Genomic DNA, 18,533 nt, shown 5'->3' with positions numbered 1-18,533 from the left:
CAAGGAGATCCAACCAGTCAATCCCAAAGGAAGTAACACTCATTAGAAGGGCTGAAGCTCCAATACTTTGGCCACCTGATGCAAAGAACTGACTCCTTAGAAAAGACCCTAGGATAAGGGGACAACAGAGGTTGAGATGGTTGGATGGCATCACCAACTTGATGAGCGTGAGTTTTAGCAAGTCCTGGGAATTGGTGCTGGACAGGGAAGCCTGGCGTGCTGCAGTCCACGCGGTCGCAAACAATCGAACACGACTCAGTGAGTGAGCCGAATAATGAGTGATGTTGAGCATCTTTTCCAAAGGCTCCATTAATCTCCTAACCATCCATTTAAGTCTAAGGGATAAGGAAATGGAGGACTTTGAATATGAATTATCTGCCCTCACCTATTGTTCTTGGTCACAGAGGAGACAGAAATAAACACTCTCTCAGAAGACCCAAAAGAAACTCTCAATGCCCAGAGAATAGAAGTGGGTAAAGAGGAGAGTTTATACCAGGGCAGTAATATGAATATGGGATCTCTGTGAATCAAGGCTCTAGTGCTTGAGTGTCTGCTTTTTGTGTTGTAGGAATAGTAACATTAGACTGTGTCCTCCGCATTCCATTTGTAAAATCTCTTGCCCACAGATCCCCTTGGTCTCCAAGTAATCATTTGTATGCCTGATATATTTGCTTATAAAATTCAAAATTGATGACTTACCTACAATTTATCTCTCTTACTTATGGTCAGGCTGAGCTTAATGACCACATGCTGACCTCTTAGAAGTGTTTATACTAAGCAAACACCAAATGCCCAGGGCTGAACAGTTAGAGCCACCTGACTAGAGCTTTGCCCCAAGTGGCTATGCTTAAAATGGACATGAGTGGTCCAACATTCTCAAGGAAGAAAGGCAATAGTGTGGGGATTTTTCAAAGTGTAATCCCAGACATTCTGTAGAATCAAAATCTATAGGTTGGAGCCCAGGAACCTCTGTGTTATTAAGCTCCCTGGGGTGATTTTGAAGCTCAACAACATTTGAGAATCACTAGCTTTTTTGCAAATTCAACCCCACAACTAGATCTCAAGTAATCAATCAAAAAAGTATTTCACTGCCCAGACCAGATCCTTTCAGTAAGCCTCTGTTTTCTTTCTCTAAAATAGAGGTACTAATAGTACCTATCTCTTACAGGCTATGAAGGAAATTAAAAGATGTATATGTACAAAGCTTCACACAATGCCTAGCACATGGCAAACCATTCAGTAAATGTTAGTAATTATAATAAGAAAAAGTCCAAGCTTGTTATGGAAGCCCTTCCAATCCTTGTGTCTCTGTATTTCCTCATCTCCAACCACTCCCCCTGCCCCACCTGACAATGTATACTCAAGACAAACAAAACCAACTGGAGTTCCTCATACACTATTTGGGCTTCCCAGGTGGCACTAGTGATAAAGAACCCACCTGCCAATGCAGGAGACTTAAGAGACACAGTTTCAGTCCTTGGGTTGGGAAGATTCCCTGGAGGAGGGCACAGCGAACCACTCCAGTATTCTTGCCTGGAGAATACCATGGACAGAGGAGCCTGTTGAGCTACAGTCCACGGGGTCGCAAAGAGTTGGACACGACTGAAGCGACTCAGCAGGCATGCATGCATGCAGACATTATGCTGCCTTGTATCTCCATTCCATTGCTTATACTCTTTCATTGGCCTGGAAAGCCACAGAACACAGCTCCTTGACTTAAAAAGCTTATGCCTGATTCTTCAAGGCCTAAACCATTGGCTTCTTGGGGAATCTTTTATTGAACTCCTAGGACTCAGTTAGGAGTCTCTCCTCTTTGCTCTCTTAGTACCCTGAACTCTACCTGTTTATATGTTTGTTTACCTGTCTTCCCCACTGGAGAGCAACTTCTTTGAAGTGATGGACAGTGGAATTTTGTGGTTGTTTCTCTAGTTATTGGTGATCATTTTAAAACATCAAAAAAAGGACAAAAAATAATACAATGATCATCTATTTTTTATAACATCCACAAGTAACCATTGTTGATGTTTGGGCTCTTTTGCTTCTAATATTTTTCTATTTATTACCTTTAAAAATATTGGGTTGGCCAAAATGATCATTCAGGTTTTTCCATAACATGTTACAGAAAACCCCAAAGAAAATTTTGACCAATACAATAATTTATGAAAACATAGTCTACTTTTCATAAAAAAAAAAAAATTATAGATCAAGCCAAATGTTCTCTTGACCTCCACTCCCAGTGCTGTTCACTTCCTGCCTTTCCAAAGGTAACCAAATATTAACATGAGTGTGATATGCATTCCCCCAGTCTTTTTATACATTTACAGATGTATCTATAGCCATATAAAATATATAATATTGGCTTGCACATCATATTTCAAATGTCATGTGACTGTGTGCATCATTCTATTATTTCCTTCTTTCATTCCAAAATGGTTTTGAAATATATTCATCTTGATGCATATATCTGGTTAATTCCTTTTAATTTCTGTATAATAACCCACTATATAGATGTACCTCATTTTATTTAACCATTCCCATGTTGATGAATATTAGATTGCCTCCAAGATTTTACTAGTAGAAAAAGTCACAACAAATATGCTTTATTACATATCCCTTGGTGTGCATGTTTGTTACTTTAAAAAGAGACCTAGGGGATTTCCTTGGTGGTCCAGTGGATAAAACTCCATGCTACCAGTGCAAGGGACCTGGATTCAATCCCTCATCTGGGACTAGATCCCACATGAATGCCACAACAAAGATCCTGTGAGCCACAAGTAAGACCCAACACCGCCAAAATGAATTAATATTAAAAAAAGAGAAAGACCTAATGATTTCCCTGTTGTCTAGTAGTTAAGACTTTGCCTTCCAATGCAGGGGGTGCAGGTTTGATTCCTGGCCAGGAAGCTAAGATCCCACATGACTCATGGCCAAAAAAAAAAAAATTTAAAAAAAAGCCAGAAACAACACTGTAACAAATTCAATAAAGACTTTAAAAACAGTCTACATAAAAAAATTCTAAAAAGAGGGAGAGAGACCTAGTAGAACTGCTGGATTGTAGGCTGAGGGAATTTTTAGCTGTACCAATGTTTATGCCCAAAAGTTCTGTTCAAGAGTTCTCACTTCCCTACATCCTTACCAACACTTGCTGTGGTCAACCTTTTACATTTTGTCAATATTATCAAAGAAAAAGGATGTCTTATTGCTGTTTTTGACCATCTTATTTATCTCTATATCCCTGGCTACTGGCAAGTCCTTGGCACATGTTAATGGCTTGGTAAATATTTCTGATAATGTCACTTATAGGTCTTGGCTGTGGTTGCTAATACTTCAGAACACAACTAGGTGACTCCTTTCAGCAAGAACCTGAGAGAGATCCCAGTTTCCTCACCTCTAGGCAAACCAGTGATAAAAAGGTAAAGGGAAAACTGGAGGTGGCATAATTTCCTTTAGAGATTTATCATTCCCTAAGATGGCATGCAGTGAACGATTCTTGACTTCTAGGTCAATAATCTTTTATAATCAGTCAGGTTGGGGTCTAGCTCCTTCCACCTGAGAGCTAAGGACACATCTCAGAAGATGACAGAAGTGAGAAACAATATATCTGCTCCTCAGTGGCTCTGTTCCACCAGTGAGGAAGTCAGGTATGGAAGGAATGGTTTAGCTTTCCAATGGCCTCCCTGGAGGTACATGTTATAAATATTATGCGCTCATGAAAATACACTTCCTTTTATTCCTGGGCATACATCTAGACTATGTTTACCATAAGGACTTATACAGTCCATGGAATTCTCCAGGCCAGAATACTGGAATGGGTAGCCTTTCTCTTCTCCATGGGATCTTCCCAACCCAGGGATTGAACCCAGGTATCCCTCATTGCAAGCGGATTCTTTACCAGGTAAGCCACAAAGGAAGCCCATATCTTCTATAGGTAGTTGTATTCTTATGACTGACTTTTGCCCAATGGAATGTGAATCAAAGTAATATATAATATATCCATTCCTGACCCATTAAGAAACCTCTTATCTATGAAAAACCTCATGGATAAGAAACCTCATATCCTCCATGTTGTTTTCTCCTTACAGCTCTCTGGAGTGACAATAAGCCCTAGGGTACCCTTGGGAATGCCATACTGAAGATGGCAGTTCCATCTTATGAAAGAAATCTGGGTCCCTGGATTCATTACCCAGAAAAGTGATACCATGAGTAATAATTAAAATTTATGTTTTTAAGTCACTGGGATTTCAGGGTTTATCTGTTACAGCAGCTAACATTCATTCCAACCAATATAATACTATACCTAAAATATTTGGCAAACCTTTTCAAAGACAACAATAATCCAGCATTTACCATGTCTAAATGGGGACAGTTCAATTCTTTGGAACAATAAGTAGAACTGGCAATATTATCTGTTGGGATAATTGTCAGCTAGTCTTCCCTGATAGCTCAAATGTTAAAGAATCCACCTGCAATGCAGGAGACCATGGTTTGTTTCCTGGGTTGGGAAGATCTGCTGAAGAAGGGATAGGCTACCCACTCCAGTATTCTTAGGCTTCCCTTGTGGCTCATCTGGTAAAGAATCCACCTGCAATGTGGAAGACCTGGGTTCGATCCCTGTGTTGGGAAGATCCCCTGGAAAAGGGAAAGGCTACCCACTCCAGTACTCTGGCCTGGAGAATTCCATGGACTGTATAGTTCATGGAGTCGCAAAGACTCAGACACAACTGAGCAACTTTCATTTCACTTCACAGTCTCACAAGATGGAAAAAACAACAGCAAAGCATAAACAACATATCTACCAAAGCAAATGCTATGTAACGACCATTGAAAGCAATTTCCCAAAAGATCCCAGGGCTGAAGTAAACATTGTTGTTGTAAGAAAAAAACAACTTACTAATCAGCTCTAGTGCCTAATCAAGTTACAAAATGGAAAAGGAAGACATTACTAGTGAGTCTCCATGACAACTGTTAGGCAAGAATTTAGTTTGATGATGTCTGAAATGAACAGTGCTCAAAGAGCGCTGCCACTGCAGTTCTCAGCAGCAGGTTGCAGGCTGCTGAAGTACCTAGAGGCCGCAACACTGCAGCTTCCACTCCGAAGGTTGAAAACACACAGGACATGGGCAGATGCAGAAAAAACAGCCAGGAATGGGCGGCAGGGAGGAAAGAATGAAGACGTGGGAAATCTTGTGTGTACAGTTCTAGACTGTCTGATTTAGGATTCAAACTCCCATATTTGCATTAAGATTTTGCTCAGTTTCTAGTGACATGGTTTTAATTCTGGTGGTTCCTTACCTATAAAAGCTTTCTTGACAAGGCAGGATCAGTCTGATTCATCTCTGCATAGGGATGCTCTGAGTACAGTATAGACACAGAATGGGCTTTAAAATAATGGGGATTAAATGAATGACAAGGACAAAATATTAAGCAAAATTCTGAAAAAGGTACTTTTCTAGGAGCCCCACAAGGTAGAAGGGAGGGGTTTCTCTTTTTTCAAACTATGTTCTATCTGTAATAACTCAATAGAACATACATTTTCTTTTCTTTCTTCCTTCCTTTCTTCCTTTCTTTATTTGTGCCATGCAGCATGTAGGATCTTAGTTCCCTGACCAAGGATCAAAACCTCCACCCCTGGCATTGGAAGTGCGAATTCTAAACCACTGGACTTCCAGGGAAGGTCCAAGGGAGGAGTGTCTACACACCATTTGAGTCTTTGTAACAATAAAGTCTTTGATACAATAAGTAAACATTTATTTTGTAGCCCCTCTGTGCCAGTCACTGCCATAGCAAAGGAATACACAGTCCTAGCCCCAAGGCAGTGAAGCAGCGATGCAAGTCAGTTGGCTCCTAGAATACCATGTGATCAGTACTTCCATAGCTGCAAGACAGGGCAGGGAGCTGTGGGTACTGTGGAATGCCAACTTGCCAAATCAGAGAGGGTGTTTTAGAAGAGACTCACTGAATACCCACCCTAGTCTTATGCTGGATGCTGGAGATGGTGAAGGACAGGAAAGGCTGGCGTGCTGCAGTCCATGGGGTCGCAAAGAGTCAGACACGACTAAGTGACTAAACAACAACAAATTATATCCTACAGGGCTTCCCAGGTGGCACTAGTGGTAAAGGAGTCACATGCCAATACAGGAGACATAAGAAACATGGGTTCAACCCTTGGTTCAGGAAGATCCCCTGGAGGAGGGCATGGCAACCCACCCTAGTATTCTTGCCTGGAGAAATCCCATGGTCAGAAGACCCTGGCAGGCTACAGTCCACAGGGTCGCACAGAGTCAGACATGACTGAAGTGACTTAGCACACATGCACATTATATCTTACAGCCCCCAAATAGAGAAAAAAAGTTCAAAAGGCCTTACTGCTTGAGTGAATGATATAGAATACCTGTTGGACCAGTCTCTGGGGACTCAATGATGCCCTCCATGGGACATAATCAGAAGACTCAGGAATTTAGAACCAGAAAGTTAGAGACCCAGAATGCCTGGAGGAAACTTAGAAATCTTTAATCTATGTCAGCCCCTTAATTTTACAGATTGCATATCTGAGGAAAAGGAGACTACCCAAAGACTAATGGGTAGTTAATGAGAGTGCTGAAACAATCCAGGCTCCTCATCCACTTTTGAGAACCCAAGATGCAGGTCAATGTAGGAGCAAGAGAGATCCTAAGAGAGTAAGAAATCCCCTAAGAGAAAGAAAACTGACGATACTAAGACCCAGCTGGCCCACCTCACATGTAAATCCTCCCTCCAAAACTAACCCTGGAAAATAAGTCCGTGAGATTTCATTAAAGGAACTTCCAGATTTCCTTACATTCTCCCCTCATCCCACACCCCCCAACACAAACAAATACTTACCTCCAGCTGGGAAGAAAAACAAGACAACTGTGTTGGATTGCTCTCTTTGGGGGCAACCTTATTTACTTTTACAAAAGCATGTGTGTAAGCAATGAGAGAGGCCCTGATGGTGAAATAAACATCCCTCCCTTTATGGGTACTTCTCCACCACCACCAACAGTTTATACATAAGCTAATGTACATTGGCGTGCAGTAGCTTGTCTCGGCTGCCACCCCTGTTTTGCCAAGAGAACGCACTGGTCATAGCAAACACCCTCTTCCAACAACACAAGAGAAGACTCTACACATGGACATCACCAGATGGTCAACACCGAAATCAGATTGATTATATTCTCTGCAGCCAAAGATGCAGAAGCTCTATACAGTCAGCAAAAACAAGACCAGGAGCTGACTGTGGCTCAGATCATGAACTCCTTATTGCCAAATTTATACTTAAATTGAAGAAAGTAGGGAAAACCACTAGATCATTCAGGTATGACCTAAATCAAATCCCTTATGATTATACAGTGGAAGTGAGAAATAGATTTAAGGGCCTAGATCTGATAGATAGAGTGCCTGATGAACTGTGGAATGAGGTTCGTGACATTGTACAAGAGACAGGGATCAAGACCATCCCCATGAAAAAGAAATGCAAAAAAGCAAAATGGCTGCCTGGGGAGGCCTTACAAATAGCTGTGAAAAGAAGAGAAGTGAAAAGCAAAGGAGAAAAGGAAAGATACAAACATCTGGATGCAGAGTTCCAAAGAATAGCAAGGAGAGATAAGAAAGCCTTCCTCAGCGATCAATGCAAAGAAATAGAGGAAAACAACAGAATGGGAAAGACTAGAGATCTCTTCAAGAAAATTAGAGATACCAAGGGAACATTTCATGCAAAGATGGGCACAATAAAGGACAGAAATGGTATGGACAGAAGCAGAAGATATTAAGAAGAGGTGACAAGAATACACAGAACACCTGTACAAAAAAGATTTTCATGACCCAGATAATCACAATGGTGTAATCACTCACCTAGAGCCAGACATCCTGGAATGTGAAGTCAAGTGGGCCTTAGAAAGCATCACTATGAACAAAGCTAGTGAAGGTGATGGAATTCCAGTTGAGCTATTTCAAATCCTGAAAGATGATGCTTTGAAAGTGCTGCACTCAATATGCCAGCAAATTTCGAAAACTCAGCAGTGGCCACAGAACTGGAAAAGGTCAGTTTTCATTCCAATCCCAAAGAAAGGCAATGCCAAAGAATGCTCAAACTACTGCACAATTGCACTCATCTCACACGCTAGTAAAGTAATGCTCAAAATTCTCCAAGCCAGGCTTCAGCAATACCCGAACTGTGAACTTCCAGATGTTCAAGCTGGTTTTAGAAAAGGCAGAGGCACCAGAGACCAAATTGCCAACATCCGCTGGATCATCGAAAAAGCAAGAGTTCCAGAAAAGCATCTATTTCTGTTTTATTGACTATGCCAAAGCCTTTGACTGTGTGGATCACAATAAACTGTGGAAAATTCTTCAAGAGATGGGAATACCAGACCACCTGACCTGCCTCCTGAGAAACCTATATGCAGGTCAGGAAGCAACAGTTAGAACTGGACAGGGAACAACAGACTGGTTCCAAATAGGAAAAGGAGTACGTCAAGGCTGTATATTGCCACCCTGCTTATTTAACTTATATGCAGAGTACATCATGAGAAACACTGGGCTAGAAGAAGCACAAGCTGGAATCAAGATTGCCAGGAAAAATATCAGTAATCTCAGATATGCAGATGACACCACCCTTATGGCAGAAAGTGAAGAAGAACTAAAGAGCCTCTTGATGAAAGTGAAAGAGGAGAGTGAAAAAGTTGGCTTAAAGCTCAGCATTCAGAAAACGAAGATCATGGCATCTGGTCCCATCACTTCATGGGAAATAGATGGGGAAACAGTGGAAACAGTGTCAGACTTTATTTTTGGGGGCTCCAAAATCACTGCAGATGGTGATTTCAGCCATGAAATTAAAAGATGCTTACTCCTTGGAAGGAAAGTTATGACCAACCTAGATAGCATATTGAAAAGCAGACACATTACTTTGCCAACAAAGGTCCGTCTAGTCAAGGCTATGGTTTTTCCAGTGGTCATCTATGGATGTAAGAATTGGACTGTGAAGAAAGCCAAGTGCCAAAGAATTGATGCTTTTGAACTGTGGTGTTGGAGAAGACTCTTGACAGTCCCTTGGACTTCAAAGAGGTCCAACCAGTCCATCCTAAATGAGATCAGTCCTGGGTGTTCATTGGAAGGACTGATGCTAAAGCTGAAACTCCAGTACTTTGGCCACCTCATGCGAAGAGTTGACTCATTGGAAAAGACCCTGATGCTGGGCGGGATTGAGGGCAGAATGAGAAGGGGACAACAGGGATGAGATGGCTGGATGGCATCACCGACTCGATGGACGTGAGTTTGAGTAAACTCCGGGAGGTCTGGCATGCTGCGATTCATGGAGTTGCAAAGAGTCGGACACGACTGAGCGACTGAACTGAACTGAACTGAACTGAATGTACACTGATGCATCGAGGCCCCTCTAGAACATGAATTTACAAGTGCAACTCCCAAAAGTCTCTCTCACTTCAGAGGGGCTATATCACACAATGGGATGGATGGGGACATGCTGATTCATCCTGTACAGCACTGGGGGAGAAGTAGAAGGCATCCTGTGGTCCACAGGCAGCACTTGACTTGGGCAAAGTAGAGGAATGAGGCTTGACCCAATCTTCTCCTGTGGGTCCCAGCCAGCCTTTGGAGATTGTCAGAAATGGAGAAAAAGAACTAGAAGAGAATCTCAGACCTGGAAAATAAAAGCACAGGATCATCACATTCCCAATATATTTTTCCTCTCCCTTTCAGTCCCTGAAATAAGAAGTGACTGGGCCTGGGTACCTAAAAATATCTTTTGGAGATGGGGAACAATTGCCACATCAAAATGATAAAACCCATTAAGAAACCTGAACGTACAGCAGTTCCACATCAAGATGATAGCTATGCAAGGATTTCAGTCCATATCAACTCAAACAAGGAGCTTTCCTGCACTTGGAGTCCTCAGATCAGGCATACAGAGATTCTTATTCACTGACAGGCAGGGTTGGCGCCCCTGTTCAGCCTTGAAGCATTTGCAGAAGACAGACCACTGCCACTCTGTTTCCCATAAGAATATGGGAGCAAAATCTCTAAGGGGGGAATGAAACAGGAGGGAAGGGGGCAGGGCACAACCTTTAAAAGAATGACATGGCCATAGGACATGACAGAGACTGGTTAGAAACAACTGGGTCCAAGGATGGCGGAAGATTCAACTTCCAGTAGACTTTGAACCTCATTATACCATTGTACCACATCAGCATGCTAAATGATACACTCACCAGTGTCTGAGGCCAACCATAAAAGGCCAAAAAGTGGACTGTGGCCCAATCCCTAGAAAGCCCCACCCCTTCCCTGAAATAATTGGAATAATCCTCCCACTCATTAGCCTATGAAATTACCCAACCTATAAAAACTAACTAGGCCACATTTCGGGGCCTCTTGCCTTCTGAGATGGCCCACACTCTGACAGTGGAATGTGTTTCTTTCTAAATAAATCTGCTGCCGCTGCTTAGTTGCTTCAATCATGTCTGACTCTTTGCAACCCCATGGACTGTAGCCTGCCAGGCTCCTCGGCCCATGGGATTCTCCAGGCAAGAATACTGAAGTGTGTTTCCATGCCCTCCTCCAGGGAATCTTCTTGATCCAGAGATTGAACCCAGGTCTCCCACATTGCAGGCAGATTCTTTACCATCTGAGTTACCAGGGAAGCCCAAACAAATTTATTTCTTATCAATCAAAAAAGAAATCAGAACAGAGAGATGCTATAAAACATTACTTGGGGTTCAACAGTCTTTACTAGTCAAACTTGTTCAAAAAAAGAAAGAAACCTGCAAGCATTCCAGTTGAGCATAGCTGTTATCTCAAGACTTATACATTCAAACAGAAAGGAATAACATGCCTCTTATTGATACCCTTGTCCTATTTCCACATTCAGCCAATATAAAACAAGGGAAAAGATGAGAGGGTAGGGAGCAATGAGAGAATAATTTGTCCCCACAAAATAATGGTCATAGAGGACCCTCCAAGACGCAATTTCCACAGATGCTTTTTTTTTTTCCTTCAAACTCACATCACACCTGGGATTCTTTTTCACCTGCATGAGAAAAAATGGTTTTGAGTGTTGAGCTTAATTGATTTGCAGCCACACTAATTCAGACCCCAGAGACACCAATTATATATCCCATCATATCCAGGGCCCGTGGGAAGAAGACTTTCCCCCCGAGATTTGTAGATGGGTTTCACAGTCAAGTATTATGATTAACCCAAAGTTCCTCCTTTCAGAAGGATGGAGGGACACCACAGTTCTCTCATCCTTTATGCAGGCAACTGATACTATTACACATGAGATATAGCAGCCTGGGCTAGTCAGGGAGAGAGGAGCTCTGGATTAATCAAATGAATTGATCAAACACTTCGTTTGCCTAGTTTATTTCTGCTGCTCAGCTAATGAAGCAAAATATGGGAGGTGACATTTTCTCTTCTGCAGGCAAAGAGTTAATAGCCCTGAAGCACCCAGAGATAGGCCTCAGATAGACCAAGCACTTATATCAGGTTGTGTATACATTTTTAGCAGCTTGCCAAGCTTCAAGCACTTTCAAGTGCTTTCAAGCATATTAGCCTTGCTTCACACAAAGCATAATAAGCCTGGTTGATGGCAGAGAAATAATAATGTTGTTAATCTATGCAGCTTGGAAGTGAATCATCCACTCCAACAACCCAGATTGATTTTATGCCCTTTGGACAGTCTGACTCAGTCCTTTCCTGGAGGCTAATGGACAATCACTATCTCATTTAGGCCCCATTCACACTCCTCTTTGTTTATTCATGGACAAACAAGCCAATGGCCTACTGTGATCCAGCCTGAAATGCTGGCCTTAAGTGATTTTGTGCCTCCACAAGAAGAGCTCAGCTATTATACAAACTCAAGGCTGCAAATACCTTCTTCCTTAAATCAGCCCTCTTTGATAATGGCTATTATCTAGGGAAGATGGTAATAAGAATAAGGTCAGTGTGAACCAGGGCAAAATCCAAAAGGAAAAAAAGAAACAGCTTTATTATTCTCAAAAAAAAACCAAAAAACTCGACCTGGGCTTAAAGTGCTTTAAGGAAGCATACCTGAATGACTCTGAGAGACATATCTGAAGAACAATTAGGAATTACTTGTAATTGATAGGTCAGTTACTGCTATGTAAAGGAGGGCCTTCTGAACTAAAGATGGACAGGGAGGCCTGGGGTGCTGCGATTCATGGGGTCGCAAAGAGTCGGACACGACTGAGCGACTGAACTGACCTGAACTGAAAGATAGTTTCAGGGCTTCCCAAGTGGCTCAGTGGTAAAGAATCTGCCTGCCAGTGCAAAAGATATGAGTTCAATCCCTGGGTGGGGAGGATAGTGTGGAGGAGGAAATGGCAACTCACTCCAGTATTCTTGCCTGGAAAATCCCCATGGACACAGAAGCCTGGCGGGCTACAGTCCGTGGAGTCGCAGAGAGTCAGACACGACTTACCACCTGAGCACGAGCACAAAGACAGTTTAGAGTCGTAAGAGCATTAAACAGTCCTATATGAAATCAAGATGGAACTCTGCATGAAGAACTGTTTCGTTACTATTGGGAAAATGGTAATAAATGTTGAAGTTGGGTGATGGTACATGGAGGTTCATTATACTATTCTCACGATTTTTGCACATCTTTAACAGCTTCTGTGACAAAGTTCTTTTTGAATACATTGCTGAACAAAGGTAACTTTCAGGCCAGCCCTCTGAGTTATTACAAATTTGAAATTACTGGCATTAATATTAGAGCTTTGACTCTGCTTAAAAAAATTTTATCAAAGCTCCCAGACCCTTGAACTTCACTTTCCCAAACTCAGCCAGCCTATATTCAAGTTCAAGGGAAGGGTAATTGGGATCTGACAGAGTCATACTTGTTCTGCTTCTAGTGGGAATATCAAGGGAAGCCCAAGAGAAGGCAAAGAGAGGTATTGGGCCAGGAGATGAAGGGCTGGCCTTGAAAGCCAAAGCCTGTTTTGATGGCATCACCTGCTGTCAGCTTCCCACTTTCAGAGGGATTTGTCATAGAGAGAAATCGTCCTACATTCTCTCTCTTGCTTTGCTTGTGCCAAGCACCATCATAAGTAGGCCACTTTCTCATGGCCAGAATAAGCTCAGCTCGATGGAGAACCCATGGGGGATTGTGGCTTCAGTCCATTGCTTTACTCTAATGAGGGAAAGGTTTTCCAGGCTCCACAGTAGCTTGCATGCTGGGGCAATTCTTAGTCAAGCACATTTCTCGTTTGCCTTTGTTCTACTGAACATCTTCATGGAGGAGCTTGGAGGGGCAGTGAGGCTTGGAAATACTTCTATATGCAAACAGCTTCATTTGACCAAAAGAGTATTTCCAGGCGAGAAGCAATAATTCCTATAAACAAATCACACTCTCCCTAGGGCAAAATAAACTAAATTCAGGAAGGAAGGTATTTTACAAAGTGAATTCCATACAAGTCATGCAGTACAGCAGGCTTTTTCAAGACTTCTGAACTGCAAAAAAGAGAGAGAGAGAAAATGTTGGCTAAACTTTCTGCTGTGGTTTGTCACTTGGAACAACTAGCACACTCACAAATCTACCCTTGTCTCCACGGAGACAGAAGGGCCTAACAACTGCCTAAATATTATACTGCAAGGTATTACCGATAAGCATCAGGGGCCACAGGGAAATACTATAAAGCAAAAAGAAAAACATGTCCTGCCTTCTAAAATTATAGTCCCACCATAACACCATGGGATTCTACGATCTGGTCTTACTGTGTTTTTATTATTATTCCCACTGAATAAATCTCCTTTCCTTTAAGCAAGGAGGAATCTAAAACTGAAAGATCCAAAGTGATTGAATTGACCTTAATGTTCTTGAAGAAATTGCCTTAATGACAGCCTTAGGTATACACCGAGCTGAATTACTTTTAATAAGGTTGGCTTTTCTAAGACATCATATGCTACTCATTCAAAAACCTACTATGTGGCAGGTACTGTGCTAGGTACTGGGAAAATGACACTTGCAACTTTTCAAAGGTGCTTTCACAACTTTAACTACATTTGACCCCTTCAATAACATATGAATTGTCATTAACAGTATTTTACAGATAAGGAAATTAAGACTCTGAGAAAAGACTTGCCCAAGGTCACAAAACACTGCAGTGGATCCAGAACCTGCACCCTGGTTTTCAGACACCAAATCCCACTTTAATTTCAACTGTATAACACCTCAACACTCAAAGGCCAGCCATAGCACTCCACAATGAGGAGTGTGTGTGTGTGTGTGTGTATGTGTGTGTGTGTGCACGTGTGCGCATGCTCAGTCTTATCCAATTCTTTGCAACTCCATGGACTGTAACCCCCCAGGCTCCTCTGTCCATGGGATTCTCGAGACAACAATACTGGAGTGGGTTGCCATGTCATTCTTGAGGGGATCTTCCCAACCCAGGGATTGAACCCATGCCTCCTGCATTACAGGCAGATTCTTTGCCACCATACCACCTGGAAAGCCCCCACAATGAGGAATACTAGGATGAATTTAGTCACTTGACTCAGTATGGCCCCCAAAGAGCATTCTATGAATACAAAACAGTAACTCTTACTGCTTGTTTTCAGTTCATGAAATTTTATCAGGCTGTGTACCTATGACAAGTACACTCCTCTGCTCCTCTGTATGTATATTATACTTCAGTAAACGTTTTTTTTAAAAAACACCCTTCTCTCCTCACTGTCCTGAAAGTGTGCTTTCCTGTGTAGACTGGTCCTCAGGCTTCATAGGCCTCATGCATTCAGCCTTTATGCCCTAGATCAAACAGGTATGGCTTTTCACTTGCAAACTCTTTTGGAGTTCTCCTTCCTAAACCACTGTCTACCACCTTAAATTTGTCTCTCTCTCATGGGGATACCATGCTGCTGCTGCTGCTGCAAAGTCGCTTCAGTCATGTCCAACTCTGTGCAACCCCATAGATGGCAGCCCACCAGACTCCCCCGTCCCTGGGATTCTCCAGGCAAGAACACTGGAGTGGGTTGCCATTTCCTTCTCCAATGCATGAAAGTGAAAAGTGAAAGTGAAGTCGCTCAGTCATGTCCGACTCTTCGAGACCACATGGACTGCAGCATACCAGACTCCTCCATCCATGGGATCTTCCAGGCAAGAGTACTGGAGTGAGGTGCCACTGCCTTCTCCAGGGGATACCATAGGGGCAGCAAATCCCTAATGCCATTGCTGCCCTTCCTCTGAGCCAAAGGGAAAGAGGTGCTCTGACTGGTTCCCTGTAGACTGGACCCCATGCCCAACACTCCCCCAAAAAACTGTAGTTCCTTTTTCTAACAACCCTGTTGAGAGTCTTTCCAATTGACCAGAGGAAGCTATGCAGTCAAAACTAGCTTCTTCACACAGCGCCCAACTCTGAGGGCAAAATGCTATGTGGTGATTGAACTGAACTGCAATTTATGAGGGAGAGGAAAAAGGGGACCAGGCTAAGCACCCTTTATCTTTGGGCTCCCAGACCCCCTGAAGCTTGCTCACTTCCAATAACTTACCTATACTACTACTGGCACAGGAGCTGTGCTCAGTCACTTCCCACCCTATCCCCTCTGTGATTACTTTCCAACTGAGCGCAGACAATCAGGGCATACAGGATTGAAATCCGTTTACCATTCCTGTTTTCAGCTCTCATTTCTTCATATGATCTCATTCAACATCATAACCTTGTCAGTGTAACAGAGAGCAGACGTATCACTATCTTTCTTATATGGATAGAGAAACCAAGAACCAAAGAAGGAAGCAACAATCTCAAAAGCACCTGGGTGATTAGGGTTTGGCACCACTTTTGTCCCTGATAGAACAGGAAGAAAGTTGTCTAGAACTGGGGAAATGGCACCAAGTCTTTGTCTACAAGTAGCGAGTGGGTAGCTCATACTATTTTAGCTTTCTTTACCCTCTGGTGGCTGGAGCAGCTGACTGAAGGGAGCACAGGGATCTAGGCCAATCCACACATTTCTTCTTAACAACCTCCCAGTGTTCAGTCATTAGTCAGTAACAAAAAGGCAGCAGGTTGAATCTGGAGATAGAAATTGGGATCAAAAATTGAAAACTGGGGGACCTCCCTGGTGGTCCACTTAAGAATCCACCTTCCAATGTAGGGAATGTGGGTTCAGTCCCTGACGGAGAACTAAGATCTCACATGCCACAGGGCAACTAAGACCATGTGCCACAACTCCTGAGCCCACACACCTCAACTAAAGAAGCCTGCATGCCACAAGGAAATATCCAGAGTGCTGAAACTAAGACCTGATGCAGCCAAATAAATAAATAAATAGTTTTTTAAAAGAATTGAAAACTGGGAAAGGGCTTCTACATCACAGTAATGTAATACTCAACTCTGAATTGCCATCAACCAAATCACTGGATGTTTGGGTCATTTCAGTAAAACAACAGGGCTGTTTTCTTGGATGGATGATTTGGTGGGTGAATATTTTTCTAGCAAGTTATTTAGCATGACATCACACAGATCACAGAATGAATCATAGAGACAAAAATAAACCAAATATTAAGGCTGGCTTATTACATTAGAGATGAGACTACTGAGGCCCACATGGGTTAAGTGACCTCCTAAACTGAAGCACCTACTTAGTGAAAGAACTAGGATTAGACTGTACAGTCCCTGACTCCCAACTACTGCTCTTTCCACTTCACTGGCTGAATCCATCTCGATCAAATTGTATGTGTGGTCATCATGCAGATGTGGCTAAAATAGAAAACATGAAAAAATGGCCCTATTCCTGAAAGAAAAGAATAACAGATAAGACCAAATAACGGAAGCATTTCCCATTTCACACCTATAAATTTAGATTTAGGTCTATAACCTTAAGAAAAAGAAGTTTCCCTCATAAGCCTAGAAAGGCAGCTTAAGGAAAGAAGTCAGCCTATTAAAGGAGCTAATATCCTGACAGTTATTAATCTTGACTTGACTTTGACAAATTATACAATCCCTATGCATCAGTTTCTCCATTTGCAGTCATAGTTCAGTTCAGTTGCTCAGTCATGTCCGAATCTTTGCGACCCCATGAATCGCAGCACGCCAGGCCTCCCTGTCCATCACCAACTCCCGGAGTTCACTCAGACTCACGTCCATCGAGTCAGTGATGCCATCCAGCCATCTCATCCTCTGTCGTCCCCTTTTCCTCCTGCCCCCAATCCCTCCCAGCATCACAGTCTTTTCCAATGAGTCAACTCTTCTCATGAGGTAGCCAAAGTACTGGAGTTTCAGCTTGAGCATCATACCTCCCAAAGAAATCCCAGGGCTGATCTCCTTCAGAATGGACTGGTTGGATCTCCTTGCAGTCCAAGGGACTGTCAAGAGTCTTCGCCAGCACCACAGTTCAAAAGCATCAATTCTTCAGCACTCAGCTTTCTTCACAGTCCAACTCTCACATCCATACATGACCACTGGAAAAACCACAGTCTTGACCAGACAGACCTTTGTTGGCAAAGGAATGTCTCTGCTTTTCAATATGCTATCTAGGTTGGTCATAACTTTTCTTCCAAGGAGTAAGCGTCTTTCAATTTCATGGCTGAAATCACCATGTGCAGTGATTTTGGAGCCCCCAAAAATAAAGTCTGACACTGTTTCCACTGTTTCCACTGTTTCCCCATCTATTTCCCATGAAGTGATGGGACCAGATGCCATGATCTTCGTTTTCTGAATGTTGAGCTTTAGGCCAACTTTTTCACTCTCCACTTTCACTTTCATCAAGAGGCCTTTAATTTCCTCTTCACTTTCTGCCATAAGGGTGGTGTCATCTGCATATCTGAGGTTATTGATATTTCTCCCGGCAATCTTGATTCCAGCTTGTGCTTCATCCAGCCCTGTGTTTCTCATGATGTACTCTGCATATAAGTTAAATAAGCAGGGTGGCAATATACAGCCTTGACGTACTCCTTTTCCTATTTGGAACCAATCTGTTGTTCCCTGTCCAGTTCTAACTGTTGCTTCCTGACCTGCATATAGGTTTCCCAAGAGGCAGGTCAGATGGTCTGGTATTCCCATCTCTTTCAGAATTTTCCACAGTTTATTGTGATCCACACAGTCAAAGGCTTTGGCATAGTCAATAAAGCAGAAATAGATGTTTTCCTGGAACTCTCTTGCTTTTTTGATGATCCAGCGGATGTTGGCAATTTGATCTCTGGTGCCTCTGCCTTTTCTAAAACCAGCTTGAACATCTGGAAGTTCACAGTTCGGGTATTGCTGAAGCCTGGCTTGGAGAATTTTGAGCATTACTTTACTAGCATGTGAGATGAGTGCAATTGTGCAGTAGTTTGAGCATTCTTTGGCATTGCCTTTCTTTGGGATTGGAATGAAAACTGACTACATACCATAGTACCATAGCTCTCAAGCATCTCTGAAAGTAAGGGACCCACCATAAGGACATCTTGACTTTTAATTCCCACTACCTTCACCCCCGTGTTTACTTAGTCACTAGTTCTGTTAACTTATGTCAAATATCCCTTAAATTCAAACCACTTTTCCATCTTT

This window comes from Bos indicus, chromosome X (genome assembly GCF_029378745.1).
Source record: "Bos indicus isolate NIAB-ARS_2022 breed Sahiwal x Tharparkar chromosome X, NIAB-ARS_B.indTharparkar_mat_pri_1.0, whole genome shotgun sequence".
NCBI classification, from domain to species: Eukaryota; Metazoa; Chordata; class Mammalia; order Artiodactyla; family Bovidae; genus Bos; species Bos indicus.
The sequence above is the reverse complement of the archived record's forward strand: the minus strand, read 5'-3'. Positions refer to the sequence as shown.